The following is an 8,659-nucleotide window of genomic DNA, read 5'->3' as shown; positions in this document are numbered from 1 at the left end:
AGTGCTGGGAGGTCTGGTTTAGTGATGATGCTCCTTGTTTGTTGTGTGGGTGTCTATTTTTGTCAGTTAGGTTGACGGTTGGACAAGATGATCTTTAAGGTCCCTTCCAACCTAGAAGATTCTGTGATTCTGATTCTGTGAACTGTGTAGAAGAGCAAGGTAGTATTACTATTTTAACTAGCTATTGAACACTTAGGGCTGTATTCTGCAAGTGAGTAATCCCATGACCTGGCAGAGGTACGTGCTAATGCCTGGATGCAGAAAGCTCTTGTACAGCTCAGAGGAGCTCACCTGCAGTTAGCTGAGATCTTCTCCAGACTGACTAAGACAGACCTTTCTTGAGAGTGTTACAGAAAAAAAAACAAACCCAAGCAGAAAGCATGCCCTTGGGTCTCATCCCGCATTCTGCCGCTGACGCATTAAATAATAACTCCCGCTGTCACAACCACTCTGATGTCATCAGGCTCCCAGCTGAATTATATAACTTTATATAGCACAATTAGTCATATAGCCTTTTCTATATTTGACTGTCTTCTCACCCCGATGAAGTTATTTCAAGTCGGCAAGCGTTAGAAGAACATCAATGTTTATAGAGTGGAAAAAACCCATAATGATAAGGGGCTGGTTTAAAATAGGGTGTCAGAGGGATGCTGTCGGGCTAACGTTTCACCGGAGGGAAGGGGCAACTGAAACATTCCTGCTCTTTGCTGGGTAATGAAGCTGAACAAAGCTACAGCATCTTTTCCTGCTGGAGATGATAAACTTTCAGGCAGAACTAAAGCATGGGATGTAAAATGTGTCAAAGACCCCTTGTTTGTCACCCGGTGATGATACACGTGCGATGCTCAGGCCAACGTTTTCCTCCCTTTTCTTGCAGGTGGTTTGCTATCATGGAAATCCAGTTGTTCGTTGTGCTGTTCCTGTACAGATATGAATTTGTGCTTTTGGATGCAATACCAAAGGAGGTAAAAAATCCATGCATAAAAAAATCCATGCATTTATATAGCATTCCACGTCTTTATATCCTTCATTCATCACACTCAGCTGAACAGCCATACTCAATTTTGGTTATCTCTGATGAAGCAAAATTTTTGATAAAACATGTAATGTTTTTTTAATAAAACATGCAATGAATAACTTGATCTTCTTTTAACTCAGAAAAGCCAGCGTAGCTCCGGCAACATCAGTGGGGCTGTGCTGTCTGTACAGGAACGTCCCTACGAAATTATTTTTTCTCCTCGTTGCCTAAAGTTTACAAGAGATTTTAGAATTGCTTTCTGCCACTCACAAAAATTACAAATACTTTATAAAGATATGAAATCAGATGCATGGCATGGGCTTCGTATGATTGCCCTTTTAGGCTGGAAGTTGGAAGCTCCGAGGACTTAATTCCTCTGGTATCCTTGAAGAACGCGAGATGTTGATCTCCAGTAGTGGTGGAAGGTCCACCCAGAATAAGGGGGAAGGTTGCCTCTTCCTGGCTGATGGTGTGTTATACAATCAGCTCTCACTGCAGTTGGTTGTAACTCGGGTCTGCACCCACAGGCAATTATGCTGATGAAGATATTTAAAACCATTAGTTTCTTAAGATCTCATTGTCATCCTCTGTCAGAGCAAGTGGAATAAAAAGCAATGATGAAGGCCCTACTCAATGGCTTCAGCAAAGCCAAGAAATGCTCTCAGTATTTGGTCTTGGTTCTCCAAGACCACAATTCCAAGAATATGTTTATATCACAATGATAATTCCATTAACTGAACTAACTTAAATGTTTCTTCTGATTTTCTTCTTTTTGCAGAGCCCTTTACACTTGGTGGGGACCCAGCAACCCATGGCACCGTTCCGGATCCAGTATAAATCCCGGGACTGAAAGCTGCCCAGCTCTAACTGACCTTCCTTTGCCAGCCACCTCTGGAGGGATGCACCACTGAGCTGTGTCCCTGTCCTGTATCTTCAGATAGGTTCTCTGCCTTAACGGTTCTTCATTTAAACTTTAAATGCTGTTTATACCCTGGGTTGTGGTGTGCCATACCAGTATAGTCGTAACTGTGCTCCTCACCTGGCTGCCTACCTCCTGGTATTTCAAAACCAAGCTCTCCTCCTCATCATTTGTGGGCCAATTATTCACAGACTTTGCAAACCTGATACACTAAACTCACCAACCAGGCATTCTGGACGAAAAGGTGCTACGTTTGGAAATCCTGCGTGGAAGTTGTGCTAGAACCAGCAGAAAGGCAGGTCCCGTGGGCCAGGTCTCTGCTTCCTGCAGGTCCCTTTGAACCGGGGCCAAAGCAGGGCTGTGTGGCACCTCCACAGATCTCCCTGGTGCTGGGGTGCACAAAATATGGGACAGCGCTGAGCAGAGACCTCTGGAGCAGATCTGCAGCCACGACAGACTCACACTGCCTGTGTGTCACTGCCTGTGTCGCTCCGTGAAGATCTGTCCTGCTCTGCCTACAAGCGGTGCCAACTTTTTGGAAATTAAAAGCATTTCTAATGGAGAAATTGCAAGCACGGGAAACACTGTTCCACTGGAGCACCCAAAATTTCTCCTGAGCTTTATTTGCTCCACAGGGTTCAGAATCCTTGCACGAATATGCAATGAAAGTTTGATCATGACATTTGGCTTTAACAAAAAGCCATTGCAAGAAAAGCTCTTGCCATCCATTAGGCTGGTTGTCTAATATCTAGAACACTTTTACTTTCCCTTCAACATGACTGACTGATAGAACAAATTGCACAAATCTAAAAATATTTAATCCTAGTAAAAGTTGTTCAAAGAAGCTGTCAAATAAGTTCAGATCCCAACACTGTAACTGCTGTCAGATTTCATGTACGATAAGAGCTGACATGTATTTTTAGTCTTTTAAGTAACGATTATTCATCATTTTAGAGGTATTTGCAGGAAAAAAAAAAAAAAAAAGGACTTCCATCAGCAGTAAAAACTATGGGAATAACATCCATAGGAAAATAACACATTGTATAAGTCATTAAATGGTTTGCTTACCTCAATTACAGACACAACAATTTAACAAACTTTAATGATTTATAAGGCTGGAAAAATGATTCATCCAACTTCGACTTTAGCTCACAGCAGTTCACTCTGCAAAAGTTGCACTCTTTAACTGGGGTTTCAGAAGCTCTTCCAGAACTGAAAACTATTCCCTTGGTTTCCCTTTTTACCCAAAAGTTTATATTTTACTTTTAAAATTTGGCAATGTCCACTATATCTGTTCGGGTATCTTGTAGCTTTGCAAAGATTTCTTTTTATCCCAATGTGTGCTGCGTTTTATTTTTCTGTTTAATTAATTCTGGGTTTATTTTGTGTATATGTGTGGTTTTGTTTTGGTTGTTTTTTTTTTTCCCAAGAGAGATAGCTCAAAAAAGGAAAACCCTGTAGCGGCAAACTTGATTATATGTGTGGTTTTGTTTTGGTTGTTTTTTATTTCCCAAGAGAAATAGCTCAAAAAAAGAAAACCCTGTAGCAGCAAACTTGACTTTTTAAAAAGGTCCCTAAAGGAAAGTATAACCTGAAGGTCAGCATCAGTTGGGTTAGAATGATGAAAAGGCACCTGAAGCCAACTAAAAGTGAGGATTTAATAACACACCACTGCCCGTGGCTTCTGATCTGTCCTAAACATGAGCACAATCCTGGTGTAGTTTCTGCATTTTGGGAGTTTTTCCAGACATGGTGTGATCTCGTGCCTGGTGAGAACTACATTCTCCCCTCTTCCAGTTTGAAACCATTACCCCTTGTCCTATCCCTACGCTCCCTGATCAAGAGTCCCTCCCCATCCCTCCTGGATCCCCCTTCAGATACTGGAAGTGGGTGTAATGTCTCCTTGGAGCCTTCTCTTCTCCAGGCTGAACAACCCCAACTCTCTCAGCCTGTCCTCACAGCAGAGGTGCTCCAACCCTTGGATCACCTTCATGACCTCCTCTGGACCTGTTCCAACAGGTCCATGTCCTTTCTGTGCTGTTTCAGCACGGGTCTGCTGGGAATCCATGCTGCAGGCTGCACTCCAGGCCATGGAGCTGCATCAAGCCTTGCCTCTGTGGGGCTACCAGATTTAGCAACTCCCTAGCAGTCTAGAATCAGTCATGAAAATATTTGTCCTGAAAGACAGGACATGTTTTTTATTAAAGTGTAGGCTTTTGGCAGGAAAGAAGTACCTGTGCTTGACAGCCAGAGAGAAACCAAAGAAGGAGGTGAAGAAGAGTGGGCTTGACTCTGGGATCCCGTGACTGTGTGACGGCGCTGGGGTGGATGACAGCTCCATGCACTTCCCATACTTTCCTAGGTAGAAAAAAAACCAGGGGAGGTGGATTAGTAAAGCCATGTGGTGGTCAAGTGATAGAGCTAAATGGGGTCCTCTACCTGGCAATCATTCAGCAGCTTCTGGGAGAGGGAAAGCCAGCACTTTCACACTGGGACAGGGTTAAACGGGTATTAAAAGGTCATCACGATGCCCTGCTCAGGAGTGGATTAACAGTATCTAAATCTAAATTATTCTTCTTTAAGTGTTTGTCCAGTCTGCTTTTAAATAGGGCCGTGCTGACTTTCCATGGGGCATCTGCCCTATTACCCCGCTCTCCCTGCTGTCACAAAGCTTTTCTGCACATCAGTAGGGAGAGTCAGAATGAAGTTTTTATTCATGCTACCACCACAATCTCCTCTCCACAAGCAGGAGATTTTTAGCCCAAAAAGAAAAAAAAAAAAAGTATATTGACCTATCTTTGTATTTCTACCTTATATATGAAGTAGGGATGTTAAGGGTGGGGCATCCCTCAAAAAACATCTTAGAAAATGCAATGGTTTCTCCTCCAGACGTGCCACAGGCCAGATCCATCTGAGCAAAACCCAAGGTTTGGGCTGTTGTTATTCATTTATATTGGGATAAGTAACTCCCAGTGAAACAAATGGTAGGAGTCTTCGTAACGAGAGAGAAGAAATCTAGACTTATGAGAAACGAGCAACACAACTCTTCAAAATCAAATTTCTTTTAATAATTTTTGGATTTTATTGCATATTAAAGAAGAGTTTCAGGGAAAAAAAAACCCATAGAAACTATCACATTGCAGCCAAACCTTTTTAGATACTTCACTTTGAGTGAAGTAGAAACGTTTTCCCTGAAATCGTATTTCTTACGGAAATCCAACGTTTGACAGAAAACTCATCAAAATATGTTGAGTTAAAATTGTTGACCTACTGCAAGTGAATCTTCTCCAGTCAGAAGGGTGAGAAGATAACCCGTCCTATCAGCAGCCACCTCCCGGAATAATCACAGCTTCTTTCATGTCTTCCCTCTAACGAGCCTCTCTGAAGGCCCCTCTGGTCTGTACTCAGCAGTCAAGTAGTTCAAGTGCTCTCTTTCTTGACGCTGGCAATGGCATCCCCTATCTTCTCTGTGCCACTGAGTGTCACAGAAACCAGAAGTTTGGGCTTAGCACGTACACCTCCTGAAAATAGCTATCTGGGGAGCACGAGATACGGCTCCAGCCATTGAGGGGGAAGCTAAAAATAATGACTTCCTTTCGAAAAGCAATGAATTGTAAGGCCCCAGCTCTGCGCTGCGCTGAAGCGCTCTGCCAAGGAAAACGCCGCTTAAGCGTGTGCTTTGCTTTATGCAAACACCTCACATGGGTTTGCAGAATGAGAACGGGTTTCAATTTAAGCACATGCTTAAGTGTTTTGCTGAACCAGGGTCCAAATGCCTCAGTTGCTGACCCCTCGTTTGCAGTTAGTCTTGGCATCCGTGTCCTAATTTGAAAGATCCACAAGGGTTGGTGGAAACACTGAGGTAGTTTCGCTCGTTTTAGGTGAAACTGGCAGACATCAAGGGCTTTTAGGAAAACCATTTTTATTTTTTAAACGGTCCCATTAATAGCCTCAGCCAGTAGGCTTTATTGGCAGCGAGCATCTTTCCCAGTTATTTGGTACATTCTAAATGTGTGGCTCATCACATGGCAAAAAAATACTTCCTCTCCACCGGTATGGTATGCGGTGGAAAGGGAATTAAGAGGCAAGGAAGGCATTAAGATAGCAAACATTTAATTGAACCAACCAAAGAGGAGCTTTCATCATGTAGCCATTCGGAACGACATTGGACACGCGACTGATTGGCACAGTGTTATTTTTTATTTTTTTTTTTCACTTTGATCATAAAATTACTAGGAAAGGCTTAATGGAGTTATAAATATCTTGTTTCCATGAGAGTCCTGGGAAGATAATTATAGCACTGAAGTCTTTACAAAGACAGAGCATTTATAAAATGATATTATCTGAGGACTCCAATGGATAAGGCAGGGAATTCTGCACTCTATTCCCAGCTCTCCCGTTGACTCACTGTGCTTTTTGGGTGAATCACTCCATCCCTCAGTGACTCAGTTTCCTCATCTATACATTGGGGTAATAAGGATAATTGCCCACTGCTTCAAAGTCTATATGAATTAAAAGTTTTAAGTATTTCTCATCAGAGCACTTAAGCCTGTAAGCTCCCAGCAATGGATGTCTGTAAGACCTTGAATAAGTTTCTTTCCTGAATGGAACTGTCAGATTTGTGTTACCCCAGAATTATGTTACTTGCAGAGTTACAGTCAAAACAGTCAGAAGAAATATTTTAAATCTCTTGGTTCACACTTTTCTAAAATGCTGATGAAACGGCTGTCCCCCCAGACTCTCCAGAAATATTTTGGTTTTAATGCAAAGCTTGGAATTTAAAGGCTATGGACAAGTTTCTTGTGGCGTTAAAATACAACATCCTTTCATAAAGCCAACCACCACAGAGCAGCAGGACCTCCAAGGCCACCTGTGGGACAGGAACTACATCTATACCCTCACTTCCCTAAGTTGTATCAGGCTTTGTCACTCATGTACTGCTTTTACTGCATTAGAATATTGATACATCATCTTTCCCCAGCACCACGCAGAGGATTGGACTAACAAGCATTGAAAAAGCTTAATATACAAGCACAGTGCAATTATTACTGTTAAATCTTTGCAGCTTTGGAAAAGACAAGCGAGGAAGGAGTCATGGGCTCGAGCTCCAGTGGGGTGTTATGTCTGAAGGGGATAACATGCATTTTGGATGTGAAAACGAGAACTTTTCTCATTCTTGATACTACATCTCCCATTGATAGCACCGTGATTGCCCTCGCTGTGATTCCAAAAGGCTGCTGACAGATTTGGGAGAGATCAGAGCTGAATCAGAAAGTTGATGAAAACATGGCTGAGCCTGCCAGGCCCTGGGGACAAGCTGGTTCGCTTGGGAAAGGGAATGCCCAGAAATGCACAGGCTGAGGAGACTGAAATTCAATAATGGATGGGCCTTCAGAGCTTGCTGTACCTTTCTGCAGCAGGCTGGAGTGAAAACAAGCAGATTCCCAGCTGAAATGAGGTAAAAATGCAGATCAGGAAATTGAATTGTTTTACCAAGGAGTGCAGTTACATTTCTATATTAATAGTACTGAAAAAAAAAAATTATTCTTGATACTACATCTCCCATTGATAGCACCGTGATTGCCCTCGCTGTGATTCCAAAAGGCTGCTGACAGATTTGGGAGAGATCAGAGCTGAATCAGAAAGTTGATGAAAACATGGCTGAGCCTGCCAGGCCCTGGGGACAAGCTGGTTCGCTTGGGAAAGGGAATGCCCAGAAATGCACAGGCTGAGGAGACTGAAATTCAATAATGGATGGGCCTTCAGAGCTTGCTGTACCTTTCTGCAGCAGGCTGGAGTGAAAACAAGCAGATTCCCAGCTGAAATGAGGTAAAAATGCAGATCAGGAAATTGAATTGTTTTACCAAGGAGTGCAGTTACATTTCTATATTAATAGTACTGAAAAAAAAAAATTGCACATTTTTCTGAAACTGAAGCTTTTGATCAAAATATGTGTATTCCTGGGGTGGAAAGAGGAGGGAAAGGCAACCTGATTACTTCTCAGAAATCTGCAAAACATAAATCAGAAAAGTCTGAAGACCTAAATTCTCTATACCAGCACTTGACTTCCACAGAGCAACTTTTAGGTAGTCTACAAAGGCCGAAAACACCTTTTCTGAGGGTAGAATGCCCCACGCAAGGCAGATGTCAGATTAGGCAATCACAGCTGGCCGGAGCAGCCTAAAACTAAGGAGGATCATGTTCTTTTCAAAGTGTAATTAGAGAACGGCAAGATTTGGCATTCACTTTTTCCTGGGTCCTTGCTCTGAGAGAATTATCGGTGATTTCTGTCAACATCTGTCCCAAATAAGAGCCAAGTGAGGCTCTATGGAGGCAGCCCTTCAGCTCTGCAGTCCCAGGCTCCTCTAGCAGTGGGGTCTTGCACTGGTAAAGTGGGGTCCGACCCCCAGACAGGGCTCTGCCACTACTTCTCATGTCAAAGATCTCAACCGTAGCAAGACCCAACTCTTTTATTACACATGGAAGTTTCAGTGGGTTCACAGTGTTGGTTTTTGTTATTGCTGACACAGATCCAGAGGCAACTTCAAGGCACTGCCCTTTTCTTTGGCCTTCTCAGACCTCACCTGGAGTATTGTGTGCAGGTCTGGAGCCCTCAATATAAGAAGGACATGGACCTGATGGAGAGGGTCCAGAGGAGGGCCACAAGGATGATCAGGGGGATGGAGCACCTCTGCTACGAGGACAGGCTGAGGGAGCTGGGG

General features: G+C 43.1%; 2 long non-coding RNA genes across 2 annotated transcripts in view; one reads left to right on the top strand and one right to left on the bottom strand.

Annotated features, from left to right (window-relative positions):
* The window catches only part of LOC106897534, a 29,978-nt gene that overhangs the window by 11,330 nt on the left and 9,989 nt on the right, over positions 1-8,659 (bottom strand). Inside the window, exon 5 of the long non-coding RNA XR_001413783.1 lies at positions 4,172-4,295. This is a non-coding gene — a long non-coding RNA (uncharacterized LOC106897534). The remainder of the gene's footprint in view (positions 1-4,171; positions 4,296-8,659) is intronic.
* Positions 876-2,949, top strand: LOC106897533. The gene is made up of 2 exons (XR_001413782.1): positions 876-965; positions 1,797-2,949. It is a non-coding gene; the product is annotated as an uncharacterized LOC106897533 (long non-coding RNA).

This window comes from Calidris pugnax, unplaced genomic scaffold (genome assembly GCF_001431845.1).
Source record: "Calidris pugnax isolate Ruff unplaced genomic scaffold, ASM143184v1 scaffold276, whole genome shotgun sequence".
Classification (NCBI taxonomy): Eukaryota; Metazoa; Chordata; class Aves; order Charadriiformes; family Scolopacidae; genus Calidris; species Calidris pugnax.
This window is presented reverse-complemented; position numbering and strand designations above follow the sequence as displayed.